Raw genomic sequence first — 22137 nt, forward strand, 5'->3', positions numbered from 1 at the left:
ATCCAGGGGGAGGGCTAATGATAGCCGTTTTTTCGGCTCTTTGTAATTGCCACAGTGAGTTACCTCACCCTACCAAAATCACCCAAACACTGTGGCTATCCCTACCATTTCACTGTACATAGGCGTGCGTGAGTCACGGGACTTTTCCCATATCTTCTTAAAAACCCTCAGCTAGCTAGTCACTGGGCTAGGTGAGCCAAAAAAATAAAAAAATAAAAGTATATTATGGCCTCTTTGTGTGTAAATATTTCATTGTATATATGGCCTAAATATAGGGATTTTTTATAATTATTTTGGTATTTTTTTTAAATATTTCTACTTAGGTGTGTGTTTTATTAAACCTATGTACACCTTCTTTCATCCTCTTACACCATAATTATATTTTTTTATTTTTTATTTTTTGCCAATATGTACATACTCTAACCTCATATTTTTCCTTTACACAAATCACTCCCACATTTTCACCCTCACCCTCGTGAAAACAAAAAATTGATTTCTACTCATTGGTTACTTTTATTATATTATTTACTTGCATACATTTTCCTCTTTCACCCAAAATAATTCAAGGAGGGACCATATCATATGATTCCAATATCTTTCCATATCCATAACTCCTCCATATTTTTATTATTATTTTTACTCATTATTCTAACACCATGTGCTCATTGAGCTAAAGTCCATGAATAGTCCATACACTAGTCCCACCATGTATATATTTCTTATTTCACCAATAATCCTCCTCCATGCATGGGTCAAGGGCAACTTGAATGCTTTGTATTATAATATGACAAAGGAGGGGCTCACTCTTGGATGCATTGTACAAATTCAACAAAGGAGGGGGCCACTAAAAGACTTTTGCAGGCATAAAACACAGGCTTTTTGGTGAGAATTTTGGCACCTATCTCCACTCCGAATTTGGAATGGTGGTCAAAAGAGAAAATGTAGCCCACGCTCTGAATAATCACCCCAAATTTTTTTATGATTTTTGAAGCTACCAATTGTGAGCTATGATTTTTTTAGTGGACCCCAGTTTTCCCATGCTATGCAGCCACACTCTCTCTTCCACTTTATCATTTTCCTCTTTCACACACACTTCTCCACTCATCATCCCCATCTCTCTCACCACTCCTCTCTACACACCACTCACCTTCTCTTCAACCTTGAAGAATAAGAGAAACCATGGTGAACTCATACCTCCCACACACAATTCCATTCCAAAATTAACCACCTAGTCTCATTTTTTCCTCCTCCAAATTACCCATATCTATCAAAAAACCACAAAATTCAGCCTCTTCTCTTAAAAGACAGCATCATGGCGGTTGATTACTCAGCTTCAATTACCTTGTCTCTCAAGGAAGGTCAAGAGTGGAGAAAAAATGTACCGTCAAAGCTAGTGGACCGTCAACAAGCGTCAAAATTGGCCCTACTCAAGACACTTGGAGCATCAACCTTGTAAGAAATCCACCTTTTCTTACCTCTTAAGAGTTTTTTCTTCCTTATTTGTATCCTACATGGATACTCCCATTGTAAATATTCAATTCCATTTGTAAATTAATACTAACTCTACTAACACTAACCCACTATGAAAAGTCCTATCACCTCCATTTCTCTCCTCTCTCTTTCCCCACCAACTTCTTGATAATTCCAAGCAAAAGAAATTAGATAAATTGCTGAAAATCTAACCCAACCATGGTTAGAGGAGTAACCCTAGCCTTCAAAATTGCTATAAAAGGAGGGTGTAGCTAGCATAAAAGGGGGAGCCATAAGCAAGAGCACTATGCTATAGCTTGAGAAGCCAAGCTCAACCTCTCTAGAAGGAGCTCTTGAGTGGAAGCTCATTGTCTTATGCATGTGCATGTGTTGTAATAGGGGATTAGCAAGGGAAATCTATGCCATTGTAAGAGAGAGAGTGATCATTCAATTGAGAGTAGGAAATCTATCATTTCTCCTACTAGTGTAAGCCCAACATTCGCTGAATCAAGGAGGGTGGATTTGGACTAATCTTGGATATTTTGTCTCCCTTCCAACGTGAAGTAATGGACAACAATGATGCGTAAGTGTCTTGGTTTTTTTTTAAGTTCTTGATAGCTTGTCTCTGGTGTTGTCATCAATCTAGCCATAAATCCCACATACTGTATGAGGGCGACAGGGTGGAGAGGACTCCCCTGGCCTTAAGACAGTGATTGGGGTGGCTTTTCTAGTGATGTGTTGTGGTGAAATTTACGCAAGCTATGTTGAACAAGTACTAATCTCACTTTGATTTGTCATGACAGATTTGTAAGAAGGTATTAATGCAACAAGCACCCCCTCCCCCTTTCTCTCTCTTTCTTAAATATATAGTTGTGTTTGCTTGATCATCGCCAATACGTTTCAAAGCAGCCCGAGCACTATCTCTCTCTCTCTCTATTTCACTATCTCTCTCTCTCTCTCTCTCTCTCTCTCTCTCTCTCTCTCTCTCTCTCTCTCTCTCATGTTTTAGTGTGTGAGAGCATTCCATTGGTGTTAGGGTTAGTGTAAATTCCTTGCTTGTTTGTGGGTTGCTCTAACGATTCTCCTCTTTTGCGTCCTAGTTCGCTCTTAAACTAGGTGGTGCCCCTTGTGTAGTTGGGATTTGGCAGTGGGTTTGTTGTTTTGGTTTGTGTTGTGTTGTGCCCCAGCCCCATTGAGCAGCACGGGAGCCTTGAAGGGTGTCTAGAGGCCACTCTTCTTGTTGCCCGCCCCGGACCGCCTCAAATTGGTGCCCCCACGGAGGACGGCTTGTGTATTTTTGTGTAGAATCAACCTTTAGCATAGTCAAGTAGTTTGCATGAATCACGAAGCTTTGTATGATCCCTTCATTCCCATTGCAAGGCAAAAGGTACACATAATTGTTAGTACTAAGTTGCAATTTCAACGTGTCATTCGTAGAATTTTAGGTCCTCTTAGGTTGGCCGAGATAAACGCTTCAGTAAATCCTTTTATTTTGCCTCTCATTAGGTACGACTTTAGTTTGGACGTCTATATTTTTGTTTTGTTTTAAGCATTAGGACATGCATAGGCCATGAATAATGGCCCAGGAATAGAGGTTTTTCCCTTTCATTTTACTCCACACATTAGAATAAACGTTGCAATTAGTAGAAAGATCCATTTTCAACAACGAATGGTGTTCATGTTTGGTGCCCAAAGAGCAGGAGAAATTCTTGCATCACCAAACCCTGTCATTCTACCTCTCATCAACTACCACACTTCTTTTGATGTACATGTGTTCATTTTATTTTAAAATGAAGTGCAACCCGGCAAAGTAGTGTGTATGTTTGTTTTTTCTTTGTCCAAGTTGTTACAAGAAACAAAAAAACGATCATTTGTTCTAACTGGGAATGTGTGTGCAGTGAAAGTTCAATCCTTAGAGATCTAGCTCTATTACCAATTGAGTTGCAGGAGCAAGTAGTAAGGCGTCTCCCTCATAACAAGAGGGTGGTGAAGTTAAGACGGAAGGTCCTACGCGTGGATTCCATTTTCCTCTTGTTGTTGGGCACTAAGGAAGACCGCGCATTCATCCAACTAGTGTGTGCCCTAAGATTGGTAAATAGAGTGAAATTTGGCGTTTGGCGAGTGCATTTCACCATTGAGGAAGACTCTTCAGGAAACTTGCGGCCAGAGTTCATGCTTCATAGACTCACATTTGGTGAATTTTTCCCTCATTTGCGTCTTATTAATAGTCCTCCTTTCGCTTTCAACAAAGGAGATAGGGAGCTATTCAGAGCTTGTCTTAATAAAGAGAGCATAGAGAAGATTGCAAATTTGTATAAATTCTCATCCTTCTCTACTTTCTATGACACTTTGTTCATAGAGACATTGTAAATCTCTTTATGCTTTTGAATGATTTAACCATAATCCTAAGGAGTTTTGGTCCAGGAATTTTGTAGCACAAGTGGAGTCTTTAAATCTTGCAAACTTGATTGGACTTGATGAGGATGTTCTTTATGAAATTGTGAGAAGGTTGCCTCACTCCGACTGTGTGGAACTCGAAGGAAAGGAGCTCCTAGTCAATTGCTACTTTCTCACGGCCTTCGACGAGCATGAAGATCTAGTTTTTATACAAACCGCTTGTGCATTGGGAATTGTAGAGCAAGTGCAATTTATCACTTGGGACATGGTTGCTCTTTTGGATCCAGAAAAGGAAGTTCTAGAGATTTCTGTTTATCGCCTTAGCTTTGAAGAATTTCAACCCTTCTTAGAGCTCATCAATAGTCTACCCTTTTGTTTTGATCAAACAAATCGAGACCTTATTGAAGCTTGGATAGCTGAAGAAGAAAACCTAGAGTGGTATTTTCTCACTTCTTCATTTGCAGGCGAGTGGTTCTAGATCTCTATTGTATCCCTTATTGTAACTCGTATTGTAATCTTTCATAATAATGGAGAGCCAACGCCAAATGTCTGGATATCCTCTTTTCTTTGGAGAGCCTGGAGAGGATGCAGAATTATTTTTAGCAAATTTCAAGATGTCTTGCCGTATCAAGAGGATAGTAACCGATCAAGAACGTGTAGAAATGTTTGAGGTGGTCCTTAGGAAAGATGCTAGTACTTGGTTTGACTCTTTGCCTGAGGAAGTTAAGGGGAATTACACAGAAGTTTTGAATCATTTTAAGAGATACTTCTTTGATCCCCAAAACACTCAAAAACTATGGCAAAACATTGTTTCTCATAAGCAAAAAGACTTAGATGACTACTACTTGTACAAGCAAGAGTTTCTACGTCTTTGGGCTCTATGGATACGAAATGTTACTAACCCTGGTGATGGTGCAGAATTTTTAAAGAAGGAGAGGTTCATAGCCGGCCTCTTTCCTGACCTTAAGGTAAAAGTTGAGGCGGGTGCACCTGCTACTTTTGATGCAGCTGAAACTAGGGCTGCTGAGAAGTATAGGAAACTCAAGTGCTTAAGGGGAGAGGTTCCAATAGAAGGTCTTAGACCCAAAGGTAAGTCACAAGCATCAACATCGAGGGAGCTTCCTGAGGTAACGGCAGAAGTAATTGAGAAGTTAAACGAATCTTTAAGCAGCCTGTCAATTCACCTTGCACAAGCTGTAGGTCCAAAGGGACAAGCAAAGAAGTCTGAAGAGCGAGATCCACGACCTAGGAGAGTCTTGCAATGTTGGAATTGCGGAGAGTCTGGCCATGGGATGTATAATTGTCCTTGGCCCCGTGGGGAGCCAGGGAGGCCTAACTTGAATTACCCAGTGATGAATGCAGGTGAAGGAACTGGTCAACAACCAAGGCTTCTACAAAGGCCAAATGGACCAAGACCACCTCCACACGGGGTAGAAGGAGTTCCACCTTTGTCAGATCCAAATGTGCATGTGGTAGAGGTGACAAATTCAAATGAGGTTGACATGGAAGCCAATGGAATTAAGCGTGGCCGAGGAAAAGGTAAAGAGAAAGAAGGAGTCACATCACAGAGTGACCATGGACAAGGCAAGAAGGCAAAGGGAACCAAGGAAACCAAGAGGACTCGACGTCGTATCAACCTCCAAGACTTCCCTCTTGGACATGGTATGGCTCCGTACAACGTGTTGGAAGACATGAGAGGTAAGGGTCCTGATATTTCATGGCCTCAATTTCTTGCATTATGTCCACAAGTTAGGAGGGATTTAACAAGGGCAGTTAGCACTAGGAGAAAGGTAAAAGAGAGTGTGCCTGTTGTAAAAATTGCACAAGCTGAAATGAATGAGGACATTACACCGGTGCTAGACTGTTACATCAAAGGGAGATTGGTTAGGAAAGGTCTAGTGGATGGGGGTGCACAAATTTGCATCATGACAGAGGGACTCATGCAAAAACTAGGCATGCACATCCATGAGACACCTGAAATTAGGGTCAAGATGGCAAACAATAGCAAGGCTAGGTGCGTAGGCATTTGTAAAAATGTTTTTGTGGAGGCCTTTGGCATTAAGAAGGCAGTGGATTTCTATGTCATGTCTACCAAGGGAAATGGTTACCCATTTATCCTAGGAAGACCATGGCTAATGAAAATGCGAGCTTTGCAGGATTGGGAGAGTGGAAAGCTAATTTGCAGGAATGACAATCACAAGAAGGTTGTCTTTGACATGAAGGAGCAACGCCAAGAGGAGCTCCATGAAGAATCATCTCAAAGTGAGACGGAAGAAGGTTGGACCGATAGCACTTCAGAAGAAGAAAGTAGCGGCAGCATTACTGAAGAGGAGTCTTCCATCGAAGTCATGGGGGTAAGGTTTAAGCCAAGCAACCAAGAGACTTCTTGTCAAGGCTTGGAGGAGGTAGGTCCTCAAGAGAACGAAGGTGATCAAGATGAAGGGATGCTGGAAGGTATGCTATCAACAACACTTACAAAGGATGAAAGAGAGGAGTTCAAATGTGTGCTAAGGAAGTTTCCTAGGCTTTTTGCTAAAGACTACACCGATGTGCGTGGAGTAGATGCTGTTCAACACAAAATTGAGTTGAAGCCAGAGGCCACACCTAAGGCTCAGAAGCTACGAAGGCTAGGAGTCATCAAGGAGCAGGCTTTACTCAAGGAGGTAAGAAAGCTTCTAGCAGCAGGGTTCATTTATCGAGTGGAGAATTCGGAGTGGGTCTCTCTTGTTGTTGTCACTCCTAAGAAGAACGGCAAGTGGAGGGTGTGTGTGGATTACCGTCCCCTCAATGAGGCAACAAAGAGAGATCACTTTCCCCTCCCATTCCAGGATGAGATACTAAATGAGGTAGCTGGTCATGAGAAGTACACTGTGTGCGATGGTTACTCAGGTTACTTTCAAATAGGGATTGCACTGGAGGATCAATTGAAAACAACCTTTATCACTCCTTGGGGTTGTTATGCTTTTAGAGTCATGCCATTTGGTCTGACAAATGCTCCTGCAACATTCCAACGTTTCATGAATATGGTGTTTCAAGCATTCTTTGGAAAGTCAATTAGGGTGTTCATTGATGATTTCTGTATTTATAGCTCAAAATCATTGCATCTACAAAGGGTAGAAGAAGGTTTAAAGAAGCTCTACGACATGGGAGGTCAACTCAACCCGGACAAGTGCCATATAGGTGAGGATGAAGTAATCTTGCTTGGTCATAAAGTTTCTTACAAAGGCATTGAAGTGGATCCTTCGAAGGCAAAGGCTCTTATTGAGTTACCATCACCCAAGAGTCTTAAGGAGGTCATCTCATTCATTCAAAAGGTGAAGTATATGTCACGCTTCATTCACTTAGCCTCGGAGTTACTTCACCCTTTGCAAAAGTTGACACAACAAGTAGAATTTGCATGGTCTGATGAGCTGGAAGAGTACTTTTGTAAAATTAAAGTCATTTTGTCAGAGCTACCAACACTCATGCCTCCTTGTTGGGAGTACACATTCTTTGTTAGCTCTAGTGTTGGAAGGGAAACAATTGGTGCTGTGTTGCTACAACAAGATCCCCACAGTACAAGGATGCGACCCATCTACTTTGCTAGTAGGGTCATGAATGCTTTGGAGAGAGACTACACAGAAGCAGAACTCATGATGATTTCTCTCATGTTTGCGGTGAGAAAGTTTAGATCCTACCTGCTACCAAAACCTTTTGTAATTCTCACTGCAAAAAATTTGTTCCCTTGGGTGTCATCTCAAATGAATCTTAGTACTAGGATCTCAAAGTGGATTATGGAGTTGCAAGAGTTTCAATACTCTTTCAAGGTAGAAGATAGTGTGCGTGCACAATTGGCAGGGATTCTCACTTATAGGGTGCACAAAAAGGAGATTAAGGTGCCTGAAGTAAAGACCCTACCATTGCCACCACCAAAAAGTATTCCTAATGCTTTTACTTTGTTCTTTGATGGAGCTTTTCGTCGAGCCACAGGAAAAGCAGGGGGAGGGCTAGTGTTGCTCAACCCAAGTGGAGAGGTGGTCATGAAAGAGAAGTTCAATCTACCAAGTTCAGCTAGCAACAATGAAGCAGAATATGACACTCTACTTCAAGGTTTGAAGATGTGCATTGGCCAAGGGATACAACGCCTCATGGTAAAGGGAGATGCACTTCTCATTGTTAAACAGATTTTAGGCATTTGGGCATGCAAGAATGAGAGCTTACGGACAAAAGTTCATGCCATTCGTAGATTGTTTAATCAATTTGAAGAAGTGCAACTATATCATATTCCTAGGAAACAGAATGAAGATGTTGATTTACTTGCACAACAAGCCGTTGCATGTGTAAAGAAAGAAGTGCAGGTCATCATGGTGGCGGCTGCTGTGAAGCAACCGAGGTACCAGGGATTGGAGTCATTGGCTACATTTTGGAGGGTGAGTTTCCACCAGACTTCACAAAAGCTCAGAAGAGGAGACTCATGAAGAAGGCAAGCGTATATCTCTTCCTAGAAGGCTCCCTCTATCAAAGAGGGAAGGATCAAGTGTGCAGACGAGTACCAACTATCAAGGAAATTCCAGCCATTCTAAAAGGTTTGCATGAAGAGGCATGTGGTGGTCATTTTGCCCAAGAATTAACTGTGAAGAAGATTTTGTTTTCGCGGTATGTTTGGCCAAGTTTGCATGTGGATGTTCAACATTGGTGTAAAAGCCGTCACACTTGTCAGATAAATGGAAATAGAAGTTTGGTGCATGGCCCGAGGCAAATAGTGCTTGCAAATGGACCCTTTGAAAAGTGGGGCATTGATGCTATGGGTCCTCTGCCCAGGACAAAAAATGGTAAACTCTACATTCTAGTGGCTGTAGACTATATGACTAGGTGGGTGGAAGCACAAAGTGTGGCAAAGGTAAATGAGAAGACAGTGAGCAAATTTGTCTACATTCACATTTGTTGTAGATTTGGCACACCTTTAGAGATTGTTTCTGATAATGGTCCAGGGTTTAGAAAAGGATTGCTCACAGAAGTTTGTGAAGAGCTTCACATTCTACATCGTCATAGCACACCATACTACCCACAGTCAAATGGTTTGGTGGAGAAGGCTAATGGTGTCATTGCAGGAATCATTAGAAAGATGGTGCAAAACAAGACAAAATTATGGGATGATTTCTTGGATGGTGCCTTGTGGGCATATCGAACCACATATAGGGAAGCCACGGAGTTCACAACATTTCACTTGGTCTATGGTCAAGAGGCTTTGCAGCCTATCGAGCTCAACATTCCAACAATGCGACTTCATGGCAAAGGAGCACAAGATGATCAAGAGGTATGGATGGATCGACTTCTTACGTTAGTGGAGCTTGAGTGGAAAAGAGAAGCAGCATATGAGTGCTACAAGAGGAAAGCCACACAAGCGAAAGAAACGCACGACAAGAAACTGAAGGACAAAGGCATCAAGGAAGGAGAGCTTGTGCTAAGGTATGACAATCGACTTGACAATCGTTTTGATGCCAAGTTTGAAACAAGATGGCAAGGGCCATACATAGTCAAGAAGGCTTTCAATTCAAGTTATTATCAGCTTATGGACTTAAATGGTAAAGAGCACTCCAGGAAAGTAAACGGGTATCGCTTGAAGCCCTATTTGAGTCGCCTTCTACCAAAGGATCTACCAAAGATCTGTCCAAAGGCCGCTGTCTTATGTAAGTATTGTTACATGAAGTATGAGTGTAACTCCAGCCAAAATTCTGAGGGGCCAAACAATGAAGATCTCATCAAGGACTCTGAAGCACTCTCTTTGGAAAAGATGCTCTATGATGGTACATGAATATACCATCATCCAGGGGGAGGGCTAATGATAGCCGTTTTTTCGGCTCTTTGTAATTGCCACAGTGAGTTACCTCACCCTACCAAAATCACCCAAACACTGTGGCTATCCCTACCATTTCACTGTACATAGGCGTGCGTGAGTCACGGGACTTTTCCCATATCTTCTTAAAAACCCTCAGCTAGCTAGTCACTGGGCTAGGTGAGCCAAAAAAATAAAAAAATAAAAAAAATAAAAAAATAAAAGTATATTATGGCCTCTTTGTGTGTAAATATTTCATTGTATATATGGCCTAAATATAGGGATTTTTTATAATTATTTTGGTATTTTATTTAAATATTTCTACTTAGGTGTGTGTTTTATTAAACCTATGTACACCTTCTTTCATTCTCTTACACCATAATTATATTTTTTTATTTATTTTTTTTTGCCAATATGTACATACTCTAACCTCATATTTTTCCTTTACACAAATCACTCCCACATTTTCACCCTCACCCTCGTGAAAACAAAAAATTGATTTCTACTCATTGGTTACTTTTATTATATTATTTACTTGCATACCTTTTCCTCTTTCACCCAAAATAATTCAAGGAGGGACCATATCATATGATTCCAATATCTTTCCATATCCATAACTCCTCCATATTTTTATTATTATTTTTACTCATTATTCTAACACCATGTGCTCATTGAGCTAAAGTCCATGAATAGTCCATACACTAGTCCCACCATGTATATATTTCTTATTTCACCAATAATCCTCCTCCATGCATGGGTCAAGGGCAACTTGAATGCTTTGTATTATAATATGACAAAGGAGGGGCTCACTCTTGGATGCATTGTACAAATTCAACAAAGGAGGGGGCCACTAAAAGACTTTTGCAGGCATAAAAAACAGGCTTTTTGGTGAGAATTTTGGCACCTATCACCACTCCGAATTTGGAGCGGTGGTCAAAAGAGAAAATGTAGCCCACGCTCTGAATAATCACCCCAAATTTTTTCATGATTTTTGGAGCTACCAGCTGTGAGCTATGATTTTTTTAGTGGACCCCAGTTTTCCCATGCTATGCAGCCACACTCTCTCTTCCACTTTATCATTTTCCTCTTTCACACACACTTCTCCACTCATCATCCCCATCTCTCTCACCACTCCTCTCTGCACACTACTCACCTTCTCCTCAACCTTGAAGAATAAGAGAAACCATGGTGAACTCATACCTCCCACACACAATTCCATTCCAAAATTGACCACCTAGTCTCATTTTTTCCTCCTCCAAATTACCCATATCTATCAAAAAACCACAAAATTCAGCCTCTTCTCTTAAAAGACAGCATCATGGTGGTTGATTACTCAGCTTCAATTACCTTGTCTCTCAAGGAAGGTCAAGAGTGGAGAAAAAATGTACCGTCAAAGCTAGTGGACCGTCAACAAGCGTCAAAATTGGCCCTACTCAAGACACTTGGAGCATCAACCTTGTAAGAAATCCACCTTTTCTTACCTCTTAAGAGTTTTTTCTTCCTTATTTGTATCCTACATGGATACTCCCATTGTAAATATTCAATTCCATTTGTAAATTAATACTAACTCTACTAACACTAACCCACTATGAAAAGTCCTATCACCTCCATTTCTCTCCTCTCTCTTTCCCCACCAACTTCTTGATAATTCCAAGCAAAAGAAATTAGATAAATTGCTGAAAATCTAACCCAACCATGGTTAGAGGAGTAACCCTAGCCTTCAAAATTGCTATAAAAGGAGGGTGTAGCTAGCATAAAAGGGGGAGCCATAAGCAAGAGCACTATGCTATAGCTTGAGAAGCCAAGCTCAACCTCTCTAGAAGGAGCTCTTGAGTGGAAGCTCATTGTCTTATGCATGTGCATGTGTTGTAATAGGGGATTAGCAAGGCAAATCTATGCCATTGTAAGAGAGAGAGTGATTATTCAATTGAGAGTAGGAAATCTATCATTTCTCCTACTAGTGTAAGCCCAACATTCGCTGAATCAAGGAGGGTGGATTTGGACTAATCTTGGATATTTTGTCTCCCTTCCAACGTGAAGTAATGGACAACAATGATGCGTAAGTGTCTTGGTTTTTTTTTAAGTTCTTGATAGCTTGTCTCTGGTGTTGTCATCAATCTAGCCATAAATCCCACATACTGTAAGAGGGCGAGAGGGTGGAGAGGACTCCCCTGGCCTTAAGACAGTGATTGGGGTGGCTTTTCTAGTGATGTGTTGTGGTGAAATTTACGCAAGCTATGTTGAACAAGTACTAATCTCACTTTGATTTGTCATGACAGATTTGTAAGAAGGTATTAATGCAACAAGCACCCCCTCCCCCTTTCTCTCTCTTTCTTAAATATATAGTTGTGTTTGCTTGATCATCGCCAATACGTTTCAAAGCAGCCCGAGCACTATCTCTCTCTCTCTCTCTCTCTCTCTCTCTCTCTCTCTCTCTCTCTCTCTCATGTTTTAGTGTGTGAGAGTATTCCATTGGTGTTAGGGTTAGTGTAAATTCCTTGCTTGTTTGTGGGTTGCTCTAACGATTCTCCTCTTTTGCATCCTAGTTCGCTCTTAAACTAGGTGGTGCCCCTTGTGTAGTTGGGATTTGGCGGTGGGTTTGTTGTTTTGGTTTTTGTTGTGTTGTGCCCCAGCCCCATTGAGCAGCACGGGAGCCTTGAAGGGTGTCTAGAGGCCACTCTTCTTGTTGCCCGCCCCGGACCGCCTCACTGTATAATTCTAGGCTTGGTCCATTCCCAGGGAAATTGAGCTTGAGGTACAAGGGTCCTTACCAGATTGTTGAAGATTTAGGCCAAGGCACATTTATAGTTGCTAATGTATTTGGAACCAGCGTGGATAAACGAGTTAATGGATTCAGGTTGAAGAAATTTCAAGGTAAACCACCTCACCTTGACTGGTTGACACCAAAAGTGGTAGGTGCTGCTTTGTGTGAGGCAGTTGAATTACCAGTTTTTTCAAAGTCAGCAAGCAGTGCTATCAAGTGAGCATGGTATTAGAAGTAATGTTGATAAGGGTTTTAGCAGGGAACAGGTGATAAAGGAAGGCGGGAGGAGTGCTTGGCAAGGTTCTGATGGGTGGAAATTCACTTCAGATAAACATGTTCCAGTATGCAGTCTTCTAGTTTGGTGTATCGGATATTGGTTGATCGGACTTTGGTTCATCGGAATTAACTGGATCGGAATTTTTAAACTTGAAAGTAAAGGGTTTAACGTTCAACAATATTTGGGTTTGTGGGAAAATTATTTGCCACTAGCTGAAATCATTGGGGCGTGGGAGCTGTCAAGGAGGTCACTTAGCAGATGCATGCACCGCAATTCTTATGAAATGTTCGTCTCTTCGCCATGCAAGTACCTATCTGCTGATTACTTCTTGGAGTCGCCTTCTTCATCTACTCATTCATCAAGCACTATGGCCACTAAAGCAAAGCCTGCAGTAGCCATGAGACCCGAGGTTGAAACTGAGTCGGCAGATCCTGTCGCAACCAAGCTGAGGAGAAAGGGATTCAACCTGAGGGTGGATGTAAGTGATGAGGAAGAAGAGGAGTTCTTAGAGGAGGAACCGCCACCTTTGTTGGCAAACAAAATGTTGCAAAGTTTGATGGACCCGTACAAAGATCTCAAGATTGAGATGGAAGTTGATACAGAGAAGAATGAGAAATGTCTCAGACAGTTGGGGCTTTATGAGTATGCAATGTTGCCATGGAAAGAATGGAAAGGAATTTTTTATGCCAAGTCACAAGCAGGGTTGCTGAGGAAAACGAGAGGAGCAATATCTGACAAGGTAATGTTGTGCCCATAGGTTATTGATGCAGTGTTCAAGCTTCCATTCACAACAGTAACTGTTCCACCAAAGTGTTCAGATGATTGTTTGAAGCAAGAGTTTGGGTCCAGAGAAGGGACAAGATTGTATTACACGCTTAAAAATGCGGAGTATGGCCGTAGGGAATAGTTAAAGTGGTATCTTGAGAGGGTGTGTTTTCTGGCTAAATTTGACTATATGTCAAAAGAAAATTATGCTCCATTGGCGTTTGCAGAGTAGGGAGGCTATTTCAGTTGGGCCCATTGGGTCCATGACAAAATTCATGCAGAAGTTTTTACTCCAGATAAGAGGAAGCGTCAGTGTAGTAGTAGATTGGCTCCATTCTTAGCTGCATTATTCAAGTATGCTGGGATGGTGAAAGCAGGAGAAATAGTGGTGCCAAATATCTCTGCTACTGCTGCTGAGTCGGAAGTTCAGAAGAACAAAAGTAAAGAGCAGGTTGATGAACTAGACAAGCTGTTTGATGGAGAACCAGAAAAGAGAAAGAAGTTTCAAGATTTGATGGAGGCTGGTTACACAGAGGAGGAGGCTAGAGAAGCTGTGGCTAGCCCAGATTTCTTCCAAGAATTTGTTGAGTTATTTGTCTTCTCACAAAAATTATCTGCAGATTTTCAAACACCAGTAAGGTTGGGCAAAACATTTACTTTGTCCAAGAAGAGAAAAGTAAGTGCTGGTGAGCAGGGTGTGGCTAAAGATTTAGATTTTTCATTTGCTACTCCAAGTACATCTTTTAAAACTGAAGGCAGATGTGAAGATGCTGGCAGTGCTATAAGGATGCTTAAGTTGGTGCAAGAATTTGTGATGGGTCAACAAGTACAAATGGAGGAGCAACTTAAACATGTTGCAGATTCAGCAGTAGGTAAAGTGCAAGTAAAGCAGAAGGACATGGAGTTGGAAGCTATGACTTTGCAGCTGGGTCAGATTCAGGAAGTACATCAGAAAGAGTTGGAGGATATGATGAAAAAGCATCATGCAGAAGTTTCAAGAATAAAAATGTCTTTGGGACTCTTCAGAGATTGGACAATGAAGCTAGATGCCAGATTCAATGAGGAAATGGAGCATTTGTCAAAGACTAATGCTGATTTGCAGGTTCAGGTTCAAATGTTACATCAGAGGTTGATTCCTTTGCAATAATTGGAGAAGCAAGTAAAAGGTGAGGATGTGGATGTCAATGCAGTGCTTATGTCAGAGGGAGAAATTTCTGTCTTGAAAGATCAGCTGTTGCAAGCAGTTCAGGAAGTTTGGAAGTCTATGAAGAACAGACTTGCTGTAGCAATAAAGCATCCATATGAGATGATGAAGCAGGGATTTTTAAGTGAGCATGAGGGTGAATTACTGCAGGAGTTAGAGTATGTGAAAAAGGACAGAGATATGTGGTTCAAAATAGCTCAAGATTTAAAGATGAAAGAATTGCAAGGGGATATGGCTGATGTTCAGTTGGAGGAACCTATTGAGGAAGGTCAAGATTTGAAGGATGATGCAGAGATGAAATAGCAGGTTGAAGTGCTTGAAGCAGTGGAACTGTATCTGTTGGGATAGTGGCACCTGAGTCAGTAGTTGAAGAGCAGGGTATGGCTAAGCCAGATGTGGAGGCTCAGAATGAAGCTGAACCAATGTAGAGAGTAATGTTGATGGTGCAGAATATGCAGATCAAGGGATTGTGGATCCAAGTAGAATTTCAAGTAAATCCACCACCGAGCTGTGCCAGGTGTTGACCCTGCCAAATCAAATCGCAATAATCACATCAATTCAATTGCCAAGTAATTTCATCAATAAAATCAAAACTAGGCAATTAAAATTGGCAAAATTAGGTAGAAATTTGACGCATTTGGAGTGTGTAAACCCCTGTTTTGAGCTCAAAAATGCAGCAATTAACCATTACACACATCAACTATGCAATCAAACATTGAATTAATCATGCACATTAAGCACTTTTTGGGCACACACACACAAATAATTTGACCGTTTTACCAATTTTTAGGTGCTCACACAAAAGGGTTAATCTTGTCGAAATTGCAATTTGAATTCACAAACCTCTAGTTGGACATGACCACAACACAAATCAATCATCACAATTGAAAAGTCATTAAGCACACATTGATTTTTAGGTGCACAAACAAGGGCAAAGTAGTGCACACACACCTAAAATTAGACATACACACACTCAATAAGAATGCACACACTCTTGATTTTAGTGCACACACACTTGCAATTGACCATTCAAGCATGCAATTAGATCAATTAGGCACACAATTAGCAATGTACATTCACCAATTAACTTGCCAATTCCATATGCTCCAAATTTGAAAAATTTTGGCAGTACGATGGCATGAAAATGAACATTTCAAAAAATTTCATAGCATAGCATAGCATCGACATGGTGTTAATTAGCATAGCATCATCATGGCATCTCTAATCATCTCTACACATGTTTAGATTCTAGGGAGGTTGAGAATACCACCTTGTTTACCTTTCCAATGAAGATCGGTTGAACGGCTAAAAGCTCCAATCCTTAGTAGAAAATTAGTGTGTAGGTTAGCAAAAATTAGTGAAATTAGCAAGGGGTTAGTGTGAAATTAGAGTGTGTAGGCACACAATTGGCAAGATATGGTGACAAATTAGGTAAAAATGAACATGTTGCTTCATGCACACACATCCAAAATCCACAAAACCATAAACAACAAGTGAAATTAGTGAGGAAACACATCCAATTATGCCATAATTACACTAGCGTAGACCATCGTCCCCGACAGTGGCGCCAAATGTTGGGGGTACCATCGTAGCATAACTTCAATGACCAACAAAATTATCAATCCAAAGAGATGAGCTACCTGGCTAGGGCATGGAAACACTCACGCGTTAGCTAATCATGGCAACACGAATGGTGACTCTATTAGATGAGCTTCTCGACCTGTGGAGGAGCTAAGCCACAACGATTGGCAATCTACGCTTCCACTTCCCTTCACCTCCAATCAACCCAATCACACACACTAACGATTGCAAGACACACACAACACTAATCCTATCATGCAATACACTAATCCTATCATGCAACACACTAATCACAAGCACACACACATAGATCTATCAAACACCACACTCCAATCAAACCTACGTGCACACACAAGCAAAAGAGGGTAATCACAGAAGATTAAAGAGGGTAATCATAGAAGATTAGACAGGGATTAACCACTAATTAGTTACAATCTAGCTAATCAAAGCATCATTAACAATCACAAGAAGTATGATAGAGGCAAAGTGAAAGAGAATTAAGCATTGATTAGTGTTAATCAAGTCACATGAGCAAGGAGAAGCTTAAGGACTTCATAGCCACACACCTCAAGAGCTGTCACCAAAGAGTGGTCTCAACAAATGAGCTTGAGAACCCTAATTTCTTTTACACACTACCTTATATACCTAGGGTAAAATATGCAATGTCCGAGCGCCCAAGGTGTTTAGGGCTTCACCACTACTGAATCTGCAACCTAGGCACACTAACTGACCTATTCTTTACAACTTAGAACTCCCATTGAGCCCGTTACACATTAAAAATATTACAATGGTTTGAAATAAATTGGGAATTTACAATACATGACCATTTTGAAAAAATATGAAAAATGTGTAACTCCAATCTTCACTGCTTCTTCATGTTGATCTTCGATGTGCATCCCCTAAGGCTCCAGCCTTTAGCAGATTTTGTTAACGCCGTCGGCTCAATTAACAATAGGAACAAGGTTCTATAGTATCTCTCATGCCAAGGGTGATCATGTTTGCCTGTCAAAAGCACTTGACAGAGGACCTATATCAAGGTGACTGGTTGCTCATTGGATGTTATCTAAGCACTTGGACAAGGCAAAAAGGGTGGACTGATCAAGAGTTCAAAAGAATACACAGAAAAGCCTATGGATACTTTTTGAAAGATGGGTACTTATGGAAGCATCCAAAACAAAGAAATGGAATGCCATTGAGAGTTTGTATGATAAGGATGCTCAAAATGAGCTTATGAAAAAGTTTCATGAGAGTCTTTGTGCTGGACATAGAGGTGTATGGGCCACCTTTACTGAAATCAAAGAGAGGTGTTATTGGAAAGGTATGTATAAAGATGTATCTCACTTTGTGGAGTCTTGTGAAACCTGTCAAATGTATTCAAATGTGCGTCATCATGACGGGTTGCACCCTACTTACCCATTGGCCATGCACTATAAGTAGGTAGTGCCATTGGGCTTATGCAAATGAGATACATAGTTCTTGCACGAGAAGGCTTAACCAACCAAGTTGAAGGTCGTGCTCTAAGAACAAAATTCAGAGAAGGGATATGTAAGTTCCTCTTGGATGAATAATTATCCGTTATGGCTATGTGGGGAAAATAACAGCGGACAAGGGTGAGTTGGATGCTGACAAAGCAAGGGAGTTTTTCTCTAGGTTGGGTATTAAACTTGCTCTCACTACTGTATATAATCCTGAGGGAAATGAAAATCAGAGCGTGGGCATCCTCCTATCATTAAAGATTTGGCTAAGGCTTGCAAAGGTAAAATGGGAGAGTGGCCTAGGTTATTGCCTTATGCTTTATGGGCTGATCGTACAACTCATAGATTAGTTACTGGTTATATGCCTTTTGAGTTAGTGTATGGTCAGAAACCTATAATGCCAATTGAGGATGTAATTCCTACATGGAATGTATTAGCTTGGTAAGATGGAATGAGTAGGGAAGACCTTCTTGCTTTGCGCATACAACAGTTAGAAAGAAGGCCTCAAGATATTGAGATTGCAATAGCATGATTGAAAGATGCAAGGTTAAAGAATAAAGAGAAATTTGATAAGAGGTATAGGCTCATAACTAAAGCTATTGAGGAAGGTGATTGGGTGTTGGTGTATCGCTATCTTGACAACCAACATTCAACAATACGAAATCTTTCAAAAGAGATGGTTTGGTCCTTATGTGCTTCAGCATGTACATGGGAATGCAACTTATACCTTGCATGAGTTGGACTGGATAGAAATGAAGATTTCCATTGCAAGAAAAAGAATCAAGTTATTCAAAAGAAGAGGTGATGCAGATCCCTTTGATGAAAGTCAGAATGAAGGCTCTGATAAAGATGGTATGGATGTGGATGAAGAACGAGAGGATGATGTGTTAGATTTTGTTGCAAGCAATGATGAAATTGACATGTATGTGGACTTAAATGAAGACTAAACCTGTTTGCAGAAAGATATGTGTGGCACATGCCGGAGGATGTGCAGGTTTAGAGGGGGTGGGTGTCATGCCATGGCACGTGCATAATGTGAAAATAAAAATTACCTCACTCTTAATGTTTTTTATGTGTGGGACCAAATGCTACAATGTACATAGTGTGGTATATACGAAACCGGATGCCATGGTTGTAGACGTGTACATACCTTGTCGGGCAGGCGAGGCCAAGAACATGGCACCGTTTCATGTTTTACCACATAAAATATTAATTTGCTTTAGTAATGTCAAGTGTATCGAAGTGGCACGCTCGTTTTGCCTCGTAAGTTCAATGCTAGCAATCTCGGCCAAAAATAGCAGGTTTTATACGAGAGCATAAAAGACGTGTCCAAAGTGCTTACCAAGTGGGAAAATGAGGTTCAACATGAAATTTGAGCCCAATGGGAGTTTTCCTCAAAATTAGGATTTTTTCCCAGCTCGTTTGGGCATTTTAAGGACAAAAGGGGATATTTTTGGGCAAAAAAAGGCTAAAAATGGTCAAAAATAGCCCAAAAATAGTTAAAAATGGCCCAACATTCCACATCAATGACACTTCCGTCATTTATCAACCTGAGGTTAAAGCCAAGAATGAGCTCATTTGGGCATATAAGTAAGGAGATACAACCATTCCATTACAGGGTATTAGTGCAGTCCCGTGTTGCTTCCACTACATGGTTGAGGTTGTGAGGCCTCCAATTAGGGTTTCCCCTCCTCACATAACTACTTGAGCTTCTCCAATGAAGTATTGAAGCTTCGATGAAATGGTCACGATGAAGAATCAAAGTGTCAATTTAGGATTTTTAACAGGTCGAAAGAGCACTGCATCTGTGCAATTGGAAGCGAGGCTACACCTAATCTTCACACACATAAGAGTTTTAAGTTAGTATTGGTTCTTTTTCAAAGTGGAAATTTCATGGCCTCAGTTTTTTTCTATTTGAGTGTGTTTTTGGCTTCGAATCATCAACGCCTTGCTTGATTTTGCTACGAATCCTCACAGTTAGAGGCCCGCAATGCTTTCCTAGTCGCACTGCACACTTCTTAACAACGTAAGTGCAGGGGAGGGGTAATATTTACAAGTTACATAATCATATAAGTTAGGGCCAACCCCCAATAATTTATCTCCCAAGCTTAAAAATAAGGGAGGGGGTATCATATTAATGGGGGAGGGGGGGGAGACATGACCGGGGTTGATTACTTGTAACGATTGGTCCCCGATGTGCACTAGAACTCGGATGGATTTAAGGGATGTTTTTTATCAGGTTGCACATAAAATTTTGCATCAAGTCTTCATAGACAAGGGCTGATTTGGAGCAAGTCAAGGGTTGATTTACACCAGCTTTGGATGGGTCAGAATTGGACGAATAGCTAGAGTGTAGGCTAATCGGACACATAGTTCAAAAGTCAAACTAAGACACATTGAGGGTACCTCTAGTTATCAACAAAAGTGGTGTCTTAGTACATTGTTAGTCACTATGTTACACACTCTTTGACTAGTTTTACTTAGTTAGATCATGTGAGACCTAAATTTAATATGTAAGATAGAGGTATGATAGTTTTCTTCATTGATTGTCGTATAAGCGTAGAAAGGGGGGTCATATTCCCTAATATGAGTCGTAAATAGGGGTTTTATCAAATTTGTCTGCTCGTAGGTGGCGTCCCCTTTTGTATATAGAGTGAATCCCCCGAGACATGAAGGTTCTACTGATGATGTCCCAATGTTTGTGAGCTATCTTGTTACTAGGTTGCAACAATCTATGGGCAACCCTACCTTGCAAGCTAAAATTACCCAAACACTTTGTGCTTATGGGATTTCCCTACCTCTTCAAGAAGAGAGAGAGCTTAGGAAGCCTCTTGTTGAGACTTTCAAAAGAAGACTCTCTCCAATAAGAGAAGAGGAGGAATCCAATCAGCGAGAAAGAAGTGAATCTCCAAATTCCTCTAAAGATGTGGCTCCACAAAGACAGTGGTCTGGAAAATCCCCAACTCCTCCCAAGAGGAAAAGATCATCATATAGTCCTTCTCCTCATCACTCTAAAAGGGAAGAGAGGAAACAAAGGAAGAAAAAGGCGAGAAAGAGGTCACCCTCTTCTCCTTCTTCCTGACCTTTCTCCTATTTCCACAAAAACAACGGATATTCTCCTAGAGAATACAAGAGAAGAGGACATTGCAAATCCTATCCTGCTTGGAAAAGGTCCCACAATCTTAAGAAGTTCAAAGAGGGAGGAAAGAGTATCTCTTTTGTCACCTATGAGGGCACCTTTGGTGCTACTGACAAAGTATGGCCTTTGGAGAGGAGGGCTTCACAGAGTCCTCCACGCTATCTCATGTAGCTATGCACTTTCAAAAATATGCTCGTCAATGGTGGGCTAGCCTTCGTGGCAATGGCAAAGCTCCAAAGACATGGGAAACTCTACTAGTTTCCATCATGAAGCAATTCCTTGCAAGTGATGCCAAAGATAAAGTGCTCACCAAATGGCGGAGTTTGAAGCTACTTTCCAACAAGTCTATCCACAATATGTAGACAAGTTTTGGGATTTACATCTCAAAGCTACAGTCTTTTAGAAGATAGACTTTGCCGAGCAAAATCAACAATTTTGTGCGAGATTACTTGAAGAAATGGCCGAGTATGTCAACTCTCACAATGGCTTGGTTCCGTCACATCACACCAAACTCATCCACCACACTATGTTGCATCTCATATCAATTTACAACTAGGGGCTAAAAGGAATGCCAATCTCATGGAAAACAAAGATCAAAATGATGCAAAGGGGAAGAACAATGCTCAAAGTTCTTCTAATGCAATTCCAACAACAATAACAAGACCAAGGAGAAAGGATTTTACAAGGGTTAAAAACAAACTCTCTTCTGAAGAGCTAGAGGCTTTTTGTAAAGATCACAAATGCTTTAAGTGTGGGGATTAAGGACATGGCTATCGTTCTTGCCCCAAAAGAAAAGCCTACGATTAGACTCCTAGTACTTCCACAATCGAAGCTCCAAAAGATGATGCTCATTGCAAAGGATCATCCCTTTCATATGCTTGGGGAGAAGGTTAGGGAGCATGATTCCTTCATCCCATTTGATCATGGCTCTACTCACAACTTCATATCAAAGGAGGTGGTCACAAAGCTGGGCATACAAGCTTTTGAGATGGGAGATAATGTAACTACGGATGAAGCTTTCAAGGGACAACAAACCTCCGTTACTCCCTTGATTGGGAAGTTGAGGCTTCATGTCCAAAGCTACGTCAACAAAGAAGACTTTTTCATCTCTCTTCTCCAACATGAGGATGTTATCCTAGGGGCACCATGGTTCAATCGCATGGCTGCCAACATGAAGCTCCTTGAAAGGAGAATCTACTTTACCTACAAGGAAAAGAGAATGTATATAGATGCTAATGAGTTCAGACGAA

This window comes from Adiantum capillus-veneris, chromosome 22, assembly GCF_014529385.1.
Source record: "Adiantum capillus-veneris isolate H3 chromosome 22, ASM1452938v2, whole genome shotgun sequence".
Lineage (NCBI taxonomy): Eukaryota > Viridiplantae > Streptophyta > Polypodiopsida > Polypodiales > Pteridaceae > Adiantum > Adiantum capillus-veneris.